Source organism: Falco biarmicus, chromosome 13 (assembly GCF_023638135.1).
Source record: "Falco biarmicus isolate bFalBia1 chromosome 13, bFalBia1.pri, whole genome shotgun sequence".
NCBI classification, from domain to species: Eukaryota; Metazoa; Chordata; class Aves; order Falconiformes; family Falconidae; genus Falco; species Falco biarmicus.
This window is the reverse complement of record NC_079300.1, coordinates 11,459,087-11,481,096: the sequence shown is the minus strand read 5'-3', so window position 1 is coordinate 11,481,096 and position 22,010 is coordinate 11,459,087. Positions and strand designations below refer to the sequence as shown.

Below are 22,010 nucleotides of genomic sequence, written 5' to 3'. Positions count from 1 at the left end.
CCTCATTCAGCAGAGCTCTTGCCTCCTTGTGGGCTGCTGGCAGATAGTTCTTTCCACCTCCGACTGAGCTGAGCAGAGACAGACATACTAACTGCTCGTCACATCCCCTACCCCCCTGGTGAAAGCCAGCCCCAGCAGAGAGCTTTTGCACATGTTGCATCTCCGGCATAATCTCATTTTGCTCAGACAGTCCAGGTTAAACAGCTTGATATAGTAAAAGAGGTGATACAAATCCTACTCATCTCAACATAATCAGGTTAGTGAGCAGCTACGTGTGCAGTTGTCCTGGCAGACAAGAAAGGCCATGCTGGCTTGGCCCCACTGGAAGTACCCTTGGGAAGGACTGTGTTTAAACAGGACCTAGAGAAGTGGGGAGGCAGCTCTGTTGCAGTAAAACAGGGCACCTGTTGGAGAAGTCATCTTATTAATGAGTTTTTCAGGCTTTATTTAACTCAGTGCTCATTTGCAGTCTTTGCTGCCAGACAGACATGGTCTGGTGCAGTGCCACTTACCTAGTGATGTGGGGCTGGGCACAAGGTTCCAGGGGAGCAGGCAGCATCCACCACACTCGGAGAGATTTGGTGTGACTTGTTTGCAGGAAAAAGCAGGAGAGGCCGGGAGTAGGCTGCCCATGTTTGCATGCTCTCTTCCAGCCATGCCAGCCCGGGGTCACTTCTCCAGCCCCCAACAATTAGCGAGGCAGATTGAATCTAGATTGATCTGTCTACTTTCACAGAGTGAGCCGATTCCAGCAAGAAATTCTCCTTTCCCTCTTTCTCCATGTTAAAAGAAGGAGACCTTGTCAGATTTCTGGATAAATGGTAAGTACAGGGCAAGGTAGAAATAAATGTGCTAATGCATAGGAAGAATCATTAGGAGAGAAAGACATCATTGATGCGGCCAGGCTGCAGCTGATCTGTATTGCTGTGCTGAAACTGCCTTGTGGTACAGCCACTGCAAAAGGTGGCATTCAACAGGGGCTCTGCTATTTACTGCACATTTGCAGCATGTTGTGGGGGAGTGCAGAGAGGCAGAATCTGCTTCAGAGCAAGAGTGTTCAGCACCAATAACAGCCTGGACCAGTACAGTGTTGTTTGCTGCAGGGATTTCATAGGAATTGCCTCCTGGTGCAGTTATTTGACAGATGCATTTGGGTCACTCAGATCTTCACAGTTCCTGTCCCCATTGAGAGAAAACTGAGGTTGTGGGAAAGCGGAGGAGAAGGGACATGTTGCTTCAGTGAATATAGAGAAACAGGGGTATGGTGCTGAGCTAATCGGGGGCATATGGATCTCTTTGGGGATGAGTTTTTTGAAAGGTGAATGGGATAGTGAGGAGCAGGGGATCAGTCCCTGGTAGAAGTCAGTAGAGGATGATCAAAGATCTGCTTCATGCTGTGCGTGGCACTAGCAATTCCCAGGCTCCACAGCCAAAATATGATGGCACTAACAGGGACATTTAACTGAACAAGTGCTGGCCTGCTTTCTCTCTCAGCCCCATCTTCATGCTGGACTGTGATCAACAAGGACAGCAAAGAAACCAGAAAATTGGGCAGGGTATTTTCAAGGAAGGTAGTTAACCCTGAAGGTTGCAGTGCTCTGGTTCATGGCATGGCTCCACAAGCTGTTCCATGCAGCCAAGAGGGGAACCTTTGCAATGGAGGGATCTCTCTGTTCCATCCAGAGCCTTCAATTTTTCAAGGACACCGTAGAAGGCAGCCTGAGGAGTAAGACACAGCACAACAGCCAAACCAGTTTGGCTGCGTACCACTGCAGAGTGCAGCATGCAGGCCTGGAGAAAACAACCTGCAAGCTGACTGACCACTCCGGAAAGCAGGGTGCTTGTCCTAAGATCCATGGTGGGTGCAGCTGTTCCCAAGCTCCCAAAAGTGTGAAGGGATGCTCTCTTAGCTGGCAGAGTGGTGTGGCTTTGTGCATGTTTATCCAGGGCTTTCGCCTGCACGGTGCCGGCGCGAGAGCTGCTGCTAGTAGTTGACAGCTCAGCTATTGTTGCAAAGTATGATTTAATAGCAAGACTTGATTACAACATGCAAATGTAGCTGCTGGGGGACTATCTCAGAGGTTTGTGGAGATTAGCTGTTAAATTGGCCAGTGCAAAAACATTATTAAGCAGAGAACGTAATTACTCATCTTGTGCTTCTGTGGTGTATAGAAAAGACAGATTTGTTTAAAAGCCAGCAAGTCCTATATAGAGAGAAGACGTGTAAATGCCACATCATGTACTACTGAATATTGCAGCATATTTTATTAGAGAAGCAATACTTAATAACAACATTTGGGAACTTGTGGAAGGAATCCATTATATTATTCTGCATCATAAAAGCAAACCTAATGCTAGTCTGTGTGAAGGCTGTGCAGATATTGAAACATCTCCTTTTGGTGGTGGTTGATTGCTTTTATAAAGATTGTATCATATGGATATAAACAAACAGGCACTTGATATGAAATCTGGGAGCAGGGTTTTAGACTCATGCATCTATCTTCTATCCATGCACATGCCCTCTGAAATGCATCAAGGTTCCCATTAACACTTTAAACATGGAAAGCAGGATTAAAGTGAGACTGTCAGCACATACAAAATGAACATCTAGGCGTGCACTTGCTGTTATGTTTTTCCCATTCAGTCCTAGGGTAGTCTATGGGGTTGCTAGAATAAAAAGCTTGTGTGTGTGTGTGATGATGCAGGGGGAAAGACTGAGGTGTGGGGAGCTTGTTAGGGCTGCAGACCTGTTTTTTTGAGCAGGTGGGGTTTTTTTCTTCCTCCTGCTGCATGGCTCTCAGCACAGGCTTGGCTTGCAGTGCAGCGGCAGCTAAAGGACTGAAGTCATATGTAAAAGTGCATTTGGCTAGTCAAAGCCCCAGACAATTTCAGGAAAATCTTTAACAGAGGAATCAGGAGGGCTGAATTAGAGGAACAGCTTGTTTGTAACCGAGCGTAGTTCCTGCAGTCACAAGTGCTGGCAGGGGTGCAGGGTGATGCTGACAGGGCAGAGCTGCTGTGCTGCGGTAGCTGCTGCTCACCCCTGATTCATGTCACTGGATGCTGCCTCTCCAGTATCTCATGCCCCCCAGCAGAAGCTCTGCTGAGGCATTGCTTGTCTAAGCAGGAGGAATTATCCTCCCAAGCTTAAGGAGGGGAGGTAAAGACTTAAAGGGTTTTTGATGGGAAGCTCCTTGCCATCCTTTTGTTGCAGCTCAAGAGCATTTGTACACCAGTAATTGCTCCCCAGGCTGGTTCCTGTGTGACTCAGAGCTGAATGTGGAGCTGCCCGATGGCTGCTGCTGTGTGAACCTCAGCGTCCTGGCACAGTATGTCCCAATCACTCTAAATCTGAATTTTCAGCCTCTTTCCTCCTTTACTACGTGCCTGTGCACACGCAGGCACACTGCCTTGCTCTGTACCTGCTGTATACTGGTCAGTTTGCTACGGTAGAGCCCATCAGCTGTTCCAGGCGGTGAAGGTGGGGAAAGGGCTGCCTTGCTTGTGGCTGGGCATGTTTTTGGCTGAGAGCCACGAAGCACCTGAATCCCAAGACAGCTGCTCACCAGCATCTCCTGGTGTGACTGTGGGGCAGCCGGGAAGAGCTCTGGCCATGTCCAGTGGCAGCATCTCCCTCCTTTCATTATTCAGTGCTAAAGAGTAATCCTAAAAATATCCACAAGTGTCAGAGGGTAGCTCTGCAAAGGTCTTGTGTCACCGGGAAAGGGGTAATGACACATCTTGTCATCACTGAGCCGGAAAGGATGGTACCTGCAGCCAGGTGCTGGGAGTGGGTGGGAGCAAGGGCTGGGTCTTGGCAGGGCAGACCAGCTGAGGGTGGATCAGCCCGGTTGGCAGAGGAGCAGGAAGGGACAGGGGGTAGCGTGGGCTGAAATGCTGAGCTAGGGCACGCTTGGTGCCTGCACAGGCACATCTCACAGCTATTTTTTTTATAATGATCTTTGATAGTTTGTAATGAAGCCAAGCAGAGAGAGAAACCACATAGCAATATTTCATAATAATTTTTCCCAATTATATGAGGGCTGTGTGTATTCAAGCTGTCTGTGTCTCCCTAAACACCACATGTACACTTTCAAGCTACATACCCTATGATCAGTACTGATAAACGCAATAAATTTGATGTGGTGGTAGAGTTACAGCAGGAGTCTCTGATAGCCAGAGAGGAGGCAGAAGTGATGTATTCCTTTGTTAAGCTCCTTTTTTTGTGTTTGTACGGCTCGGGTGTGCAACAGATCTGTCTGTTAAATAGCTCTTAACCTTTTTCAGAGTCTGGAGTGCAAGAATTTGTTTGTATGATCCTCTTCTCTGGTAGTGGTGGTGCTGCCTATGGGACATGCCCTTAGCTGCAAACAGGTACTATAGGAGAAGCTGGAGTGGTTCTTGCTCCCATGAACGGCAGAGTTTTACTGCACTAAGCTGAATAGCACAGTTTGAGGCAGAACCCACTCCTGACTCGTTCTAACAGCTCACCACTGCTGCTCTGAAGCCCTGGGCTGGAATAAGGCTGTGATAATTAATGGAAGTTAAAGTGCTCCTTCTGCCTGTGAGCTGGTTGGAAATGGAAAAGAAGAACCTGTCACAATTGTGACTGGCTCTAAACTGCTGTCAGGCTCTCCTTCCCTTCCCCTGCCCCAAGTGGAAAATTGTATTGGAAAGCAGCAGTTAGAGCACTTAAATCTTTCCACAGTTCATTTCAAGCTCCCTTTCTTCTTCCCAGCCATTCCCAGGCCAGTTTGGGGCGCGGATGGGAGACTGCGTCTCTGGCTGAAATTTGCAGGATGTTAAATAACAATGGGAGAGTGGCTTTCAAAGAGGGTATAATGTGCCTGGATTGCACGTACCATAAGCTGTATTTCCTTTGCTTTGACATTCAGCCCATCCATGCAACTCCTGAACTGTTTCCTTTCCATGTGGGATCTATCTTGGTGTGTTATGGAGCAAGCTCAGGCTGAAATGGAGTTGGTACCTCTCCTGTTAGAGCAGGACATGCTCCCACAAGCATTCACAGAAGTTGCTGGTGTCTGTCATGTCTGGACAGCAGTAAGTGAGCATGTGAAATGTGGGCAATAATAAAAGCTGTTGTATCGCCTGTCATGGGTTACCAGGTTCACGTAATCCCTGCCCTTTCCCGGGTACTTGGATTGTCTGTTTCAACTAGTGTGTGTCCCCCTTTTCTCTTAACACCTCTTGGCACAGTTGCATTGCTGCTGCAGGCAGTGGTTCTGAGTGGTTTTGTCTTCTGCTGAAACTGGTCAGTGAAGGGCATCTGATGGAGCTTCACTGTCCTTCTCCTCAGCTGTCTGGATTTAACAGGTTGATCAGCTGGAGGAAACTCCCAAAGCTTTTACTTTGATGTTATTCCCTTGTTAGAGAGCTGGGCAGCTATTTTGATGTCAGACTCCAGGAAAGACATGGCATTGCATTTGCCTTCCCCAAATGACCTCGGTTCATTCCCACCTGCATGACCAGAGCATCAGAGACCTACTGGGAGGTAACAGTCATTGTGGCTGCTTGTTCTTCTCCCATTTCAAAGTATCTCAGTCACTGAGGTGAGCGGCTCTGGTGCCAGCGGGGTCGGCAGCCGAGCGCTCCAGCATGGCACGTAGGGGCTTCCCAGGCTGGGGGAGCCTCAGGGGAGCGGAGCAAGCCACCAGGAGCTGGCAGCTCCTGTGACAGCAGCTGATGGGACCTGCTCGGGGCCAGCAGCAATGGTGGCCAAACCATAAGAGAAGCCCCGGGGAGTGTGAGCAACCAGGAGCCACCAACAGGGTGGGCAAACAGGGCCTGGCGTGGCCATTTGCGCACGGAGGGCGCTGGAGCCCTGCCAGCTCCACCAGGCAGCAATGGTGCCCACCAGGCAGCAATGGTGCCCACCAAGCGCTGTGCCCACCGTGCCAGAGGCGGCTGCCCAGGCAGAGCCCGGCGGGAACACGCAGCCGCCCCGGTGCTGGGCCGGCAGCGGGGAGCGGGCGGTGGGAGCGCCCGGGGAGAGGGGAGCACCTTGGCTTAGGGACCGAGCTCCGGTGGGAGCTGGGTAGGCTGAGGACAGCAGGGAGAGCAAGAGGTCGAGAGGCACCTGGGATGGCTCCCTACCTTCCCTGGGACAGGCCCCGCAGGCGGACAGGACGCAGACACGGGGGTTCCCTGCCCTCTCCCCGCCCGGCTGAACGCAGCGGCTGGCGGAGCGGGGGGCGATGGCGACGAGCCCCTGCCCGGCGCAGCAGGCGCGTCTCCTCTGGGACTGCCCCACCTGCCCCGGCGTCCGGGCACAGCGTGTGTGAGGCGCTGCCACTGGAACCAAAGTCCATCCAGCATGGAGGTGCCGCCCTGGCTAAGCCAGCCTGTGCCCGGCGTCACAAGGCCATCGCTGCAGGAGCTCCTCCCGGGGAGCAGAAGGCCCCACGTGCAGACTGGACCCACCTCTCAGCGGAGCCTGCGGCCTCCCTGGGGCCCGTCTTCAAGGTGAGAAGAGAAAGCTTCCTGCCCTGGTGCGGCCCTCAGGTTATATCCATTACCGGTTTTTCAGGCAGAAGCGATGAATTTGCAGCAAGAAGTCCAAGGGCAATCCAGAGAGACTCCAGGACCTTGGGACAACTGGTTAAGGGATCGGGAGCACAAGCAGTGTTCTCCTCTGCCCCTTCAGCTGCAGGGAGCGGTGGGGGGAAGACACAGGAGGAGCCGACAGATCGATACCTGGCCCCGAGCCTGGTGTCACCAGCAGAATTTTGCGTTTTATGATCGTGGATTGGTTCACCACAGGCCTGCTGGCAGCAGGCGGCGTACACCCGTCTCAAAGGGGGAAAAGGATCTTTGCACAGGAGTTAGCAGAGCTCATTGAAAGAGCTTTAAACTAGATTTGAAGGGGGAAAGGAATAAAACCAGGCTTGCTAGAGATGAGCCTGGGGGCAGCACGCCGGTGTTTGAGGGATGGTGTGCTAGCGAGGTCCTTTGGTCTGCTGTCTCAGGTGGAGATCCATACAGCAGTGGACACGGGGGTTACTGATGTGTTAGAAAGTGCCTGAGAATGGTCAGGTAGGAATTAAGGCTTCTCCCCACCAAAAAGGTGCCGGGATTAATAACCCAACCACACCAGTACGCACAGCACGGGCAGCAAACAGGAGGCGCTGGAAGCCGTCGTGCAGCAGGAAAACGGTGATGTAGCTGCCATCACAGAAGCATGGCGGGATGACTCACAGCACCGGAGTGCTGCAGTGGATGGCTGTAAACTCTTCAGAAGGGATAGGCAAGGAAGGAGAGGCGGTGGGGTAGCCCTGTACGTTAGGGAGTGTTCGATTGTCTAGAGCTTAATGATGGTGACGATAGGGTTGAGTGTTTATGGGTAAGAATCAGGGGGAAGGCCAACAGGGCAGATGACATGGTGTGAGTCTGTTATAGGCCACCCAACCAGGATGAAGAAGCAGACAAAAACTCTGTAAGCAGCTGGGATAAGTCTCACAATTACTTATCCTCGTTCTCATGGGGGACTTCAACTTACCACATATCTGCTGGAAACACAATACAGCAGGGAGGAAGCAGACAAGGTGTGTGTGGAAGAACTTCCTGACCCAGCCGGTGAGGGAGCCGGCTAGGGAAGGTGCCCACTGGCTCTGTTGTTTGTGAACAGAGAAGGACTTGGGGGTGATGTGGTGGTTGGAGGCCGTCTTGGACGTAGTGGTCACAAAATCGTACAGTTCCCAGTTCCTGGAGAAGGAAGGAGTGGGATCAGCACAACTGCTACCTTGGATGTCTGGAATGCAGACTTTGGCCAGCTTAGGAGGCTGTTTGACAGAGCCCCTTGGGAGACAGTCCTGGAGGGCAGAGGAGTCCTGGAAGGCTGGACATTCTTCAGGAAGGAAATCTTAAAGGCACAGGAGCAGGCCGTGCCCGTGTGCCGAAAGACAAGCCAGCAGGGGAGAAGATGGTCCTGGCTGAACAGAGAGCTTTGGCTGGAACTCAGGGGAAAATAGGAGAGTTTATGACCTCTGGAAGAAGGGCAGGCAACTCAGGAGGACTAGAAGGTGTCATGAGGTTGTGCAGGGAGAAAATTAGAAGAGGCCAAAGCCCAACTAGAACTTAATCTGGCTACTGCCATAAAAACAATAAAAAATGTTTCTATAAATACATTAGCAGCAAAAGGAGAGCTAAGGAGAATCTCCAGCCTTTATTGGATGCAAGGGGAAACACAATGACAAAAGAGGAGGAAAAGGCTGAGGTACTTAATGCCACCTTTGCCTCAGTCTTTAACAGTAAGACCAGTTGTTCCCCAGGTACCCAGGCCCCTGAGCTGGGAGACGAGTACAGGGAGCAGAATGAAGCCCCCATAATGCAAGGGGAAGTGGCCACTGACCTGCTACACCACTTAGATGCACGCCAGTCTATGGGGCTGGGTGGGATCCACCTAAGGGTGCTGGTGGAAGTGCCCACTGAGCCAGTCTCCATCATTTATCAGCAGTGCTGGCTCACTGGGGAGGTCCCAGTTGACTAGAAATTGGCAAATGTGGTGTCCATCTGCAAGAAGGGCTGGAAGGAGGATCTGGAGAGCTACAGGCCTGTCAGTCTGACCTCGGTGCTGGGGAAGGTTATGGAGCAGATCATCGTGAGTGCCGTCATGTGGCATGTACAGGACAGCCAGGTGGTCAGACCCAGTCACCACAGGTTTATGAAGGGCAGGTCCTGCTTGACTAACCTGATCTCCTTCTGCGGCAAGGTGACCTGCTTAGTGGATGAGGGGAGGGCTGTGGATGTTGTCTTCCTGGACTTCAGTAGAGCCTTTGACACCATTTCCCACAGCATTCTCCTGGAGGAACTGGCTGCTCGTGGCTCGGACGGGTGTACTTTCTGCTGGGTAAAAAACTGGCTGGATGGCCGAGCCCAGAGAGTGATGGTGAATGGTGTTACATCCAGTTGGTGGCTGGTCACAGGTGGAGTTCTCCAGGGCTCAGTACTGGGGCCAGTTCTGTTTAATATCTTTATCGGCGATCTGGGTGAGGGGATCGAGTGCACCCTCAGTAAGGTTGCAGACGACACCAGGCTGGGTGGGAGCGTTGATCTGCTGGAGGGCAGGAAGGCTCTGCAGAGGGGTCTGGACAGGCTGGATCGATGGGCCAAGGCCACCTGTGTGAGGTGTCAGGTCCTGCGCTTGGGTCACACCAACCCCACGCAGCGCTGCGGGCTGGGGGCAGAGTGGCTGGGAAGCTGCCTGGTGGGAAAGGACCTGGGGGTGCTGGTCAACAGCCGGCTGAACGTGAGCCAGCAGTGTGCCCAGGTGGCCAAGGAGGCCAACAGCGTCCCGGCTTGTATCAGAAACAGTGTGGCCAGCAGGACCAGGGCAGTGACCGTCCCCCTGTACCGGGCACTGGTGGGGCTGCACCTTGAACCCTGTGTTCAGTTTTGGGCCCCTCACGACAAGGACACTGAGGTGCTGGAGCGTGTCCAAAGGGCAACGGAGCTGGTGGAGGTCTAGAGCACAAGTGTTACAAGGAGCAGCTGAGGAACTGGGGTGGTTTAGCCTGGGGAAAAGGAGGCTCAGGGGAGACCTTATCGCTCTCTACAACTACTTGAAAGGAGGTTGTAGTGAGGTGGTTGTTGATCTCTTCTCCCAAGTAACAAGCAATAGGACAAGAGGAAGCGGTCTTAAGTTGTGCTGGGGAGGTTTAGATTGGATATTTGGAAAAATTTCTTCACCAAAAGAGTTGTCAAGCATTGGAGCAGGCTGCCCAGGGAGGAGGTGGAATCACCATCCCTGAAGGTCTTTAAAAGACTAGTAGATGTGGCACTGAGGGATATAGTTTAGTGATGGACTTGGCAGTGCTAGGTTAGCAGTTGCATCTTAAAGGTCTTTCTCAACCTAAACAATACTGTGATTCTACAATTTTCAGAGCTTTGGAAGGACAAGGGAGCAGGTCTCTGCTCAGTCTGAGCTTCGAGGTTGCAGTGCACCCCAGCCACATGGGCTGTTTCAGGCTGTCACTCTCAGATCTGCAAGCGGCTAACCCAGCATGTAGATCTAGTGGCCAGACAGATGTCTAGGACCCAAGTTGTTCACATTTGACTGCTGAGTATGGTGGCGTGCCATACTGGGTTGCCTGGAAGGAATATGGCTGGTTAGGGTGCAGCCGCCATAAGAGATCCATCCGCCAGGGCTGGAGCCCCTGTCGTGCTTCCAAGAGGAGAGTCCTTGCAGATGGTGACTTGCCCTGGTGATTCCCCATGTGGACAGATTCAGGCACTGGGAAAGTGGGTGGGCATTGCTGTCCAATCCAGGATGGTGATTTAGAAATAAAAGGCAGATTTAATGTTGTACTTCTTTCTAAATGTACAGAGCTACCCTGTTCATTCAAGGGTTAAGCAGTCTGAGAGGTGCAGCACCTAGAGCCAGGTATGTGTCAGGCCTGGACTGGAGGCTCACCAGAACATGAGGATATATGATGTTATTTCTGTTTTGTCATTCAGAGATTACTGCTCAGTGTCTGTAGGACAAGCAAGCTCCAGGGCATCTTAGGATATGCCCTGTGCTCCAAGCCGGTTTTGGCTTTGCAACACTCATATGCAAAGGCAAGAACTGACGCCTGAAATGCTCCTTTTCCAAGGATTAAAAGGCACTGCCAAGGCTCTGCAAGATGACAGTGTTGCAAATCTTATCACGATCCAGTGCTGAGATCCATTGGTTTCAGCAGCACAAATGTGTTGACAGATCTGTGTGTCTGCTTTTTGGTGATGGTAGATTTTTTTCAGGAGATTGGTCTGTGCTGCTGAACTCTGGTTGTAGCTCCCGGTTCAGAGCCTGGAAGGTAAGATTGCAAGAGCTCTTCATCACGCCTGGGTCTTAATTTTAACCAAACTTTCCTTGTTCTAGTAAAACCCTGGCCCAAAGGAGCAGTTTCAGGGTATCACAGTGGATTTAACCTTGATTCCTCTGCTCTTATATGCAGCTGAGGGACCCATAAAAGTAAGTGGAGGAACTAGCAGGAGTAACCAGGTTAGCCCGTTGGCTCTGACTGCTGCCTTCACCCAGCAGCCTGTGAGGTTTTGCAGACCTCAGTGTGAACAGAGTTTTTTCCTCTTTTATACGATCTCAGCAGGGGGACTGTGATGTGAAACAAAGTCCTTTCTTACTAATCCAGCTCTGGAGAGTCGTCATATCCATCTCTAGACTTCAGGATATGATTCTTCCTTGCTTACAGCAATAGGTCCCGTGCCACCCATCTTTACCTGTTATGGTCTCATTGAAACTACCTCATCTATCCTTATCTGCCATCTGTCTGTAAGTAGCTCTAGTTGGAGATAAACAGCCCTCTGTCACCACAACTGTGCACCCTCCTCTCCGACAGCAAGCGTGCCGTTCAACACCCTCTCCTATGCTGTTTGGCTTTCTCTGTTGTGTGCCGAACTCCAGTAGGATGTTTAGCCATTTCTTCTTCATCCCATTGCGTAAATGAGGCTAATTTCAGCCTGCCGTGATGTGTGGGCTCACTGGAACGTGACTATAAATCCAGACCTGAACATTTTCTTGTAATGGACAGGGTGGTAAAATTGCATTGCTGCCTTTAACCTCAGGCTGTCCTTAGACCAAGCCAGACTCTTCACAACCCCTATGCCAGTAAATCAAATAGCTTTTGAGTTGATGCACATAAAAGTCGAGAGAGAGAGAAGTTACAGATGGAAAAGACCTATTGTACCTTAAGTCTGTCCCACTGCAGAGGGGGTAAGGCGCTTTCAGGAATTTACGGCGTAGCTCCAAACCTGCCTGCTGAGGCCAGGCAGGGTGAGAGTCATGCCTGGGGGAGATGTGAGGTGGGGGGGAAGCTGCTTATATTTCCTGCTTTTTCATTCTGCTCATCTCGGCATTTCATTCCCTTGGCTTTATTTTTGGGAAAGAAAACTTGTTGATTGTATATTCAACAAATTCAATACATTCGTTCTCCTGTTCAGTGTTTTTCACTCAGGGTTATGCCTGACTTTTCTTGAGAAGCATGTTTTTCTCACCTAATATTTAGTTTTAAGATTGTAGGAGCTGGATATAAAACCTTCTGGGATGTTTTAATCTGCCAAGAGCCTGCTTGAAAACAGAAGTTATCCAGAGTATTTCAGTAGTCCCTATTCAGAAAACATCACCCTCAAATCCTGTGTTGCTGGTTTCCCTTTCATCTCTTTGCCAACTTCTATTGGTTTTTTTAACCCCAATCTTCTGTCAGTGTCCCCCATACCTTGCTCCCTTCCCCCTAGGGTTTCCATGTCTTTGAGAGTCCTGGTAACCAGAAGGTTCATGTGTTGTACTTTGCAATTGTTCCAGACCAAGAATAATACAGCTGGAGCCAGCTGGATCCCTCACTCCGTATTGATACAACTATTCCCCTTAACCTGCCCACACTCAGTGCTACAACTGCAAATCTGAGGTTGAGCTGGAGCAGTGATGGACAGTGCTGCTCCACAGCCCTGCCTGGAAAGTAGCACCCCAGCAGAGCATCCCGCAGCCAGGGAGCAGCTGCGTTAGGGTGTCATCTGCTGGGGACCTTGCTAAATTGAATGTGTTTGCCTGACATGGATCTTCTCAGAACCAGTGGTTCCAGTGGTCACTCTGATTCCCCTGATCTGCAGCTGGTTTATCCTGAGCAATCCTCTGGCAAGACCCTTGCTGAAGGCTGGCCAGTCCGGATGGTTGCTTCTGCTGGAGGTCTCTTCCCATGAGCCCAAACACTGGTTATGAACTGGAACAGGAACCGAGAGGGGATGTGGGATAGTTGACCCTGGGGACTGCTAGAACTCGACTGGAAAAGGCTAACCTTTGAAGCTGAGTTCTAGCAATCAATAACTTCAACTTTGAAGTTGTCCTACATTGAGCAGGAGGTTGGATCAGAGACCTACAGCAGAAGAGGGCATTACTTAGCAAGTTACTGCCTGGCTTTCACTTGATGAACAGCAGGGGCTACATGTTGAGTTGTGCTACCACTGCCTTTGGCTGCCAGATTATTTTGATTACTTTCCATGGTTTTGGTCTTTTAAAGTTTTTGGCTAGCTTTTGTTCTTCATCTCTTCATGAGCTTCTGCAGGCTCCTGCCTGTTTGTCCTTGGGTCATATCCTGGTTGGTAGATGGATGCTCTCCCCAGTCACTGGCCATCTCAGGGTGTGCTTCTAGTCTGGGTTGTTCATCCCTTCTTTATTTTCTTCTTGTCTATCAGTTTGACTCCTGCTTTGGAAGTAATCAACTCTTCAGTGCCAGGTAAGCTGGGAAAAAGCAAAGCCAAAGACTGAAGGGAGAAACACACACAGCGTGTGAATGTCTCTTCAGCTGGAACATCTGGGAGAGCATTAACTGGTGGGGAATGTGGTACAGGAAGGCTGGTTCTAGCAGTCTGACTCCCTATGGCACTATCAGTGCTCTGGGTGATTAACTGTTTGTTTCTCCCTTACTGAAAACTTGTCTCAGATTAAACCACCGTAACAGAAATCTCAGGTTCTGGAGCAGTTCCAGGTGTAGGTTAATATTTACAAGCTATCAGATTCAGGTTTTGTCTCCATCCCTTGCTATCACAGAGGTAAAATCCTTTTAAAAATCCCTTTTGATCTTTCTGGTTCATGTCATGGCTTTAGTAAGACACTTTCCATGTGAAACTGGCAAATGTCTTAATGGAATTGTAATTTTTTTTCTCATCCTTTCAGGGACTAGTAACAGATGAAGAGCCCTTTGTATATGAGGGGCCACGGCTTTATAATGGAGCACAAGTGATGGACAGTAACTCTGTAGGATGCTCATGCTAGGAAATGTCAGAATGTTATTTCTGCCTCAATGGCTTAAGATCATCTGTTTACCTAATGGACTTAAATTTGCATTTTGCAGGTGTCGTTTTAATATTAATGTGTTGTCTCAATTGTTAATATTCCTTCACTTCAATGTTACATTAATGAAGGCTGCAGGGAATGGAGAAAAGACCTGGCTAATTAATTAAATGGGCAAAAAGCATCTTTAACTTTCCATCGTGCTGCCCTTTGCTTCCACCTAATGGGTCTTGGCATTTCTGGTCAGCAGCCATGTAACACATGCTGCTGTATGGAGCACTCAGTGACAGACTTGCTAATTTTTCTGACCCATAAATCACTTGCATAAACTTTTAATGGTGAGGAAAAGTGCCTTTCATTCCTGCTTCCTCCTTTCAGTGGGAAATGCAGCCTGATAACAGTCGGTGCTGGCCTGATGTGTGGGGCCAGAGACTTCCCTGTCAGAAGAGGGGCTGTCTGCGTTCCTTCAGGAATTCTTTCCATTCCCCTCTTAGACGGACTCTGGATGACATTAATAATATGTGTCTTGTCATAAGCTCTGCTTTTGGAGCCAGTGGCGTATCTGGCTGCACGTCTCAGGAATGTGGACTGCGAGTCTGGCTTCGGGCGCTGGTTGTGAGGTATCTCCCCTCTCCTCTGCACTGTCCCAGACCCAGCTTGGCTCTGGGCTTGTTTGCCCACCAAGAATTCCCATGGCCTGGAGAAAACTGTCTTGGGTCTCTGCTCTGGCCCTGGGCAGCTAGGCAGCACCCCTGCTTAGCAGCATCCTGATGCATTCCCAAAAAGAAAGCTTGCGAGCCCTGTCGTGAGACCTTTTAGCTGAACATGGCATTGACTTGTGTGCATTACTGGTCACCGCCTGTCCCTCCCCTGCAGCTCTGCAGAGGGGCAGCAGGGCCCTAGCCATTGTAGCTCCTTCGGAGACATGAGATCTCAGTGAGCTGGTAGCTTCCTGGAAAGACAAACCGGATCTGACAATGGGAACCTCAGATTCCCAGCTGCGCAGCTCCGGGAGCTAAATGCAGGGATTGCAAACCCTTTGCAGTGCTGCCATCATCTTCCCCACAGAGAAACGCTCAGGCAGGAGGAAGCGGTTGTGTTTTAAAGGAGGGTTTTCAAACAGCACCATCACTTTGGTGCTGCCATCCGGCACAAGTGGGAAGGTCTGTACAGCAATGTCAGGCAGCCCCAGCCACTGGAGGCATTTCTAGAAGGGGGTATATGTGGGGCTGTGTGCCCGTGCTGGGTGAGTGGCACTCTGCGGGCTTCTTTGGGGCCCACAGAAAAAATGGTTTCTTGACCCAGGAAGGCCATTTCTGGAAGCAGATCTTCCTCTGTCTGCGATGCCGGGGAAGTCCTCTGCCTGGGGCTCAAAAATATGATAGTTCTGAGAAAACTGTGGAGAATGCTGGAGCTGGGACTGAGGGAGCCTACTGAAATTGTGCCTCTGTATCCTCTGTGGCCCAGCACGTGGGCACAGGTCTAAACTTTTATCCCTGGCCCACGGCAGCTGAAGATGCTGTTTTGGCACAGAGGGACACTTCAGCATCATGCCAGGAGTCTGAAGGTTGTTGCCAATTTGCATGAGAAGGAGCAGACTGCAGTCATATTAACATTTAATGAAGAGGTGCAGCCCGCGGCGACTGCGTCCTCTGCAACACTTGCTCTTCAGTTCGATGACTTTTCCTTTGGCACTTGGATCAAGACAGGATGGAGGGTGGTGGGATGGGCAGACATTGACTTCCATGCGAACTGCAGGTGAGGTTGAGGAGCTCCAGGCCAGGCAGGGAGCGTTCACCTTGCACATAGCTGAGCACCAAGAGGTGCTGGGTGCTCTGTGCCTGCTTGTGCCATCTTCAGCACTCCAATGTCTGGCCTGATGTCATGCTGCCAGATTAAGTCAGCTCTTTTCTGTAACAGGGCTGCAAAGTGGCATCGATAATTTCAAAGGAACTCAGGCAAATGGTTGAGGTTTTTCTAGCGGTCTAAACCCCCCTGTGCAAACTCAGTACATCAGGCTTTAAGCAATTAATTCCTAATCATGCCGAATGCCTTTGTAGCCCAGCTTTAGTACTGAGAGCTTAAAACAGTTTTCCACCATGCTGCTGTTAGTTTAGGTAAAGCAAAGAGACTGGTCTCATGACGTTTCTAGCCTCAAGGTGTGAGAGTGGGCAGTAAGTGACATTTGTATTCAGAAAACCCTCCCATGGATTTGTGTTGTCAGCATCCATTACTGGGAAGGCACCATAGCTAATAAAAAGGGCATTCTTTATACCCCAGAAAAGGAGTTCATTAGAGGGAGAAGACATTCGAGCTTAGTAAAAAATGAATCTAAAACTGCCTCAGAGCTGCTATTCTCATCAAGTTTCAATGTTAACAGTTTTAACCAAGAGCTAATTGAGCAATCTGAGAAAGTGGAGTAATTCCATTATTCAGCTATGCTTTGTTCAAGGCTACCACTAGCTGCAAAAGGAGCATAAATGACTTTCATCAAGCCAGGAACTGCCAGCATTCTTGCCTTTTACTATTTTTTCTCTCAAAAAAAAGTAGGGCTTTTGGTCTTTTGGCAGCTGTCATTGGCAAAGGGAGCTCCACACCAACACTACAAGGCTCATATATAGCGCTGCAATCCAATTTTTTGGATAATGGGGGATTTGGTTTTCATAACTTTTCAAGCAGCAGTGCTGTTCAGGAGTGGATGGCTGAAGATGCTACTGTTTGTTGGATAGGCAGTGTTACCAAGAAGACAGTACACCATTCTTGCAGGATTTTGCATGGAAAAGAGCCATCGCAAATGCTGGTCCAGCTACTCGCCCAACAGTATGATTCTGTCATTGGCTGCACTCTCAGGAGATGCAGGATTAGCTAATGTTGCTTTTAGAAGAGCTTTTATAGAAAACTCTCCAGTTCCTTTGCTTCATGGAAGAGCTGTAATCAAAAATAAACGTACATGATTTAAAGAAAAGGAGAAAAAATCGTACCACATCCAGTGTCTTTGGACTTAATGCTTTGGAGAGAGTTTTTTGGTTGAACTGTGGTGCTGTTTCTTTACTGTTTTCCTTCAGCTGATACTGCTGCTGCTGTTGGACATGGACAGGACTGTTTGCAGCCTTTTGTGGAAGGTGACTTTCTCTTGGTGAATGCAGCAGGATTTAGAGTCCCATTCCCAGGAGGTGGCTGTAGTTCTCTTGTTTGTTATGAGATTGCACTGCAGCAATAATCCCCTTCAAACCAGCAGACAGCAAGGGCTCTCAGCAATATACTGCCTTAGCAATGGAACGCATATCCATCAGTGTCCGTAGAGCCCTCTCAGACACACACAAACGGATCAGGGCTTCCCTTTCTCAGCGGTAGCTTCTCATGGCATTGTTTGGTTCAAACACAAACCAAGTGTGATGCTTTCAAAGCTGTACTGTCCTTACCCTATTTGGACCCAACGTGGAGCTGGACACCTGAGGCAGACACATAGCCACGAGTTGAGAAACCAGAGGCCTTGACTGCTGGTTGAAGCACAAACCCATGCTGAACTGGGATAGTAAACCCATCTGGAGATGGGAAGGTGTTTGAACAGCAGAAGCATTGTTCCCTGCGCAGGAGAAAGCAAGTGCTGTGAGTGGGAGACAAGACAGAGAGGAGCAGATGGCATTTTGTAATGCGATACGGGAAAGAAGTTTGGTAACATTTGCAGAAATTACTTGGTCACATTCGCCTCAAGTCTGAGATGCTGGAAAGATGCTGGGATTTACCTGAAGGCAGCTTACCCAGCCAGAGGGCCCACCATTGGAAGCAGGGCTCAGACTCCAGCTCAGGATGGTTCAGCTCTGTCCCTTTTCAAGCAGGTTTCCACAATGACCTACATGTGAAGAAAGGACCAACTTCTTCAGCCTGTCAAAAAAACCCCAACCCTGTCATTGGAGAGCTATGCAGCGTTTTGGGTTTATCTGGGTCAATGCCTCAGCTATGAGAACACCTCCAGCGCCTGGATATACCCAGTGGTTCTATCTTGCAGGAGGGGGTGGAGGTGAAGAAGGCAGTGTGGCAGGAGAGCTGTGCTCGTCTGTTCAGCCCTACCTCACTGCCGTTTGCTCTGAAGCCTATCGGTCTGTTACACTGATGGAACAGCAGATGTTTTACTGTCACTTCACTTTAACCAAGCTGCCTGCCTCCTTCCTGCATTACTGGACTGCAAACAAAGTACTCCTTGTCTCTCCCTTGCAGTGAACCTTGCTTAGCTAATGTCATTTGTCAAGTTAATCAGGGAGAGTGGGCACTTCGATGGCTTCTGTGTAGCTTGGCTGCGTTGCCATGGAGACAAGCAGCCAAACAGGCATTTTACTTGCCCTGCTTTGCTCTGCAGAGATTTGACATGAGAAACCCATATTTTATTTGCCATCAACCAACCAAGTTGCTGAGGATGCGAGTAGTTTTTCAAGGTTGCTATGAAGATTGGGAAGGGTCTAGCTAACCTTTCAGGGCGCAAATTGTAACACTGATATTAAAACAATTGCAGGGTCTGAATGTCCAGTTCGTCTTCCCACATCCTATGGATGTTTGGCTCTGGTAGGAGCTGTGTGAGAGGAGTTACAGCGCAGTAGCTTGGGTTCAGGGCTGGCATCAAGATGTCATCAGTCCTCTTCACCTGGATGGTTTCATAGGTGGCTGTTTGCCTGCAGGAGCCATGACCATCATTTAAGATCGTTTGAAAAGCACTATGTCCTATGTTTAAAAACATCTCAGGAGCTTGAAATCTCCCCAGCAGTTGGTGGGATTTAGAAGCCGGTATGCCTTGATCACGTTTGAAACTCAGAGGCAAGTGCTTTTGAAAACCGTACACTCCAGCTGACCTCTTGCATAAGGCAGGCTATAGAGTTTCACCCACAAACTCCCGCACCAAGCCCATAACTCATAAGCAAAATCTGGGTATTGAAAGAGCCGACAAAAGATGCTTACGCACATCACAGAGCTTGCAAGCAGTCCTGCCCCTCCCTCTCCTCCCTCTTGCATGTGCACATGTTAAATGATGCATTGAACAGGTTTGGAAATGCTCCCTCCTGCAGCCCTGGTGAGCAGGACAGCCGGGACCTGCAGGCACCTACGGGAGGGACAGCCACCTGCTAACCCCCAGCCCTCTCCGTGGGACAGCAGAGGAAACTTCACATCAGCACAGAAAGGGCAAAAGTTCAGATCGGATTGTTTATGGGATTTTATGGAGCCAGGAGCCAAGGATAGCTCAGCTAATCCAGAGGAAACTATAGCGATGGCGTTAGAATGCATTTCACATGGGATTCATTCAGTGCGCGTTCAGATGGACCAGTCTTTCTGTCTCCAATTTTTTAGCCATGAAATATTTTTCTTTGCACTCCCGTCTGCCAGCCGCACTGAGCCAAACTCCAAGCTAGTCTGTTTTAAGGAAAAAAAAAAAAAAACCAACAAAAAACAACCCTCTTGTCGATTGACCTGCCGACAAGTTAGTAGGGCTTCAGCGCAGCTCCCAGTGACACCAGCGCTAGGCACTGGTCTGGTCCCCAGCCACTGCCAGCCGGCCTTTGTTCCTGCCTGCTGCAGCATCCATTGCTTTTTTCCAAGCCACAACATAGCACTTGCAGAGTCAAAGCCCTGGTGAGGACGCTAGCTAGAAGTGCCACTAAAAGGCCACATAGCAGAGGCAGGAAGGCAGTAGCTTTGCTGTGCCCTCCCGCTCCTCAGCAGCTGAAGCCTTGCCAGCTTCATGGGCTGTCCCAGTCCTGGCTCATCCTCCTGACTCTCCAACATCCTATGCAGTCTCAGCATGAGCCCCTTTTTGGAATAAGGATTTCCTTTTAGGTGCAGCAAGACCACCACGTTAAGCTGTTTGTTGCAGATCTTGGCTCCCTCCTTATGCCCTGAGCCACAGACCCCATTGCTCTGCTGAAAGAGGTGACCTGGCTTAACTCCGGGCACAGGTGCCAACTCCTTCACTGTCCCCAACCTGTTCCTTCTGACCCTAGCAGGCTCTCACATGCTCCAGATTAGCCCAGCTGTGACCTGTCCCTTCTGGAAACTGCTTTCCTCTCCCTGGGGACTAAATTCTGATGTTTAAAACAGATTTGTCTAGGAGTTAGCATGGACCAGCCCCATGCTGTTCACCCCTTTCATGCTTGCAGGGCTGCTGCAGTGGAGTGTGAATGAGGAGCAGCTCTCTGACCCCCAGGTGATCCAGAGCTGGGAAGGACCCTCCGTCCCTGCATGGTGTTTTGGCATCAACCCACAGGGCATTGCAGTCTTCCCAGGGCACTGTGGTTCGTTAACCTGAGCTGACAGAAACCCACCCATCAGGTCCTGGGGCTTCTCTTCCCCCTGGATACAGGGCAGCATCCAACCTTATCCATGTTATCTGCTCCTTGAAAGCCCAAACCACAGCCATGTCTCCCAAAGCCTGTCCCTGCCTTTGGGTGAACGAGCAAGATGAGTAGCTTTTCAGTTCTGAATACGGTCACATCCTGCACACCCTGTCATGGGTGCAAAGCTCCTGGGTGCTTCCTGATAAGATTTTCCTGCCCATGTGGTCAATCCATACCCAACCACGTGTCGGGTAGCTCTTCTGGATGGGGGCTGTCTGATGCTATCTGGGGGCTGGTGCTCCACATGTGGTCATGTTGAAGGGAGAGAGGACGGGATTTTGCAGAGCAAAGCGCAAAGTATGTGCTGTTAGTTTTCCTTCGGGTGTAAAAGGAGCCCTGGCAGAAGCTGCTTAAGTATTAACTTCAATTCGGCGCTACCTACAACATCAGAACAAGGTTATCTCTAGAAAAACGCAAAAGCCCAAGCCCCCAAATGGTAAAACAAAATGCAGAACTTAATAATCACGTGGAACTTGCATCCAGCCCAAAGTGTCACTGGAGGCAAGAGGTAAAGGCTTCTCACTCTAGTGCTCCATGGGAGCAGGAGTGGCAGGGACTGCCTGAGCACTTGCTTAGAGTGTTCCTCTCTAGGACACGAGATAAGCACGTTGCACCTGTGACAGAGGAAATGCTGCTCATGGATGTGTATTGCTTTGTCTTTGCACCTCACTGGGCGGAGGCCCCATTCTGAGGGAGGCACAGGGACCTTTGCCCACACGTGCATCTGTGTAGCTGGGGCTAGCGCTGGAAATGTCTCCCTTTTTCTTTGTGCCAAAGCCCGGGGGAAGGACAGGCGCTGCCTTTCGCAGCCCACGGTTTGCTGTGCCTTACTACAAGCTGGCTGGGGCAGAAAGGGCTTCCCAGTACCAGCGTGGGCTGGCACAGCCTTGCGTGTGCCCCCAGGCCGCCATTCCCCATGCAGGTGGCAGCTGGGTGAGAGCTGGTGGGTCCACCCACACTCAGAAGGTGGGGATGGCTGTGCTATAACCCCCTGGGTGCTCTCGCTGCCCCGCCTCCCACCCCTGGTGCTGTACAGCTGGGGTGCCCAGCACCCTTGGGCCATGCTGCCCTGCGGACCCCAGTGCCGGTGGCCGTAGAGGGACCGATGTTGCCATCTGCTGGCTTAGCTGCACAGGAGCAGCGGGAGCTTGGCTCAGCCCTCTTGGAAGTCACCCCTCACCGGTGCGCTCTGACCCTGCTCCCGTGCCCACCCCCTGACCCAGCCCTTCGCCTGCTGGTAGCATCTCCCCGTTGGCCGCTGTGCTAGGGGACAGGATGGACAGCCCGTTCCCGCTTAGGCTGTGCTGCTGCCCACCCCTTCCCGCGCTGCCCATGTGCGAGGGTGCCCCTCCTGCCCTCCCTGCGGGGTCTGGAGTGTTGGCCTCTGGCACAACACACTGTGGGAGAACCCACAAGGCTGTTATTAAGGGAGCTCCTTCCCATTAAAGATGAACATTTCCACTGCTGATTATCGCCATCAGGTGCTTATTCCTCCCTGGGCTTGTCTTTATTTCCCTTCTCTTTTAAGTTCTTAGCAAGTACTCTGAGGCTGGGAATGTCTCACTGCTGTAGCAAGCGCTCCAGGAGCTCAGCACCCTGATCATCTCACCCAGGCAGTCACGTCAGCAACGGCCAGGGCCAGGAGCTGCAGGACCACTGGCTCTAGCCCTGGGTCCCCCAGCCAGCCCTGCAAAATCACTGCTTTGCCAGCAGGAGTGATGGGGATGAGCCGGCGTAATCAGTGACAGCTCACTTGGGCATTTCTTGGAGGATGAGGTTACTTCTGTAAATCTATTATCTTTTTCAGCAATTAGCACCAGTTAGGAGCCCTG

The 22,010-nt window shown here is 50.5% G+C and overlaps 1 protein-coding gene across 2 annotated transcripts in view; it reads left to right on the top strand.

Moving 5' to 3' along the window:
* Positions 1-22,010, top strand: part of DIS3L2 (DIS3 like 3'-5' exoribonuclease 2) — a 195,990-nt gene that overhangs the window by 162,144 nt on the left and 11,836 nt on the right. The gene's annotated exons all lie outside the window — the stretch shown is intronic.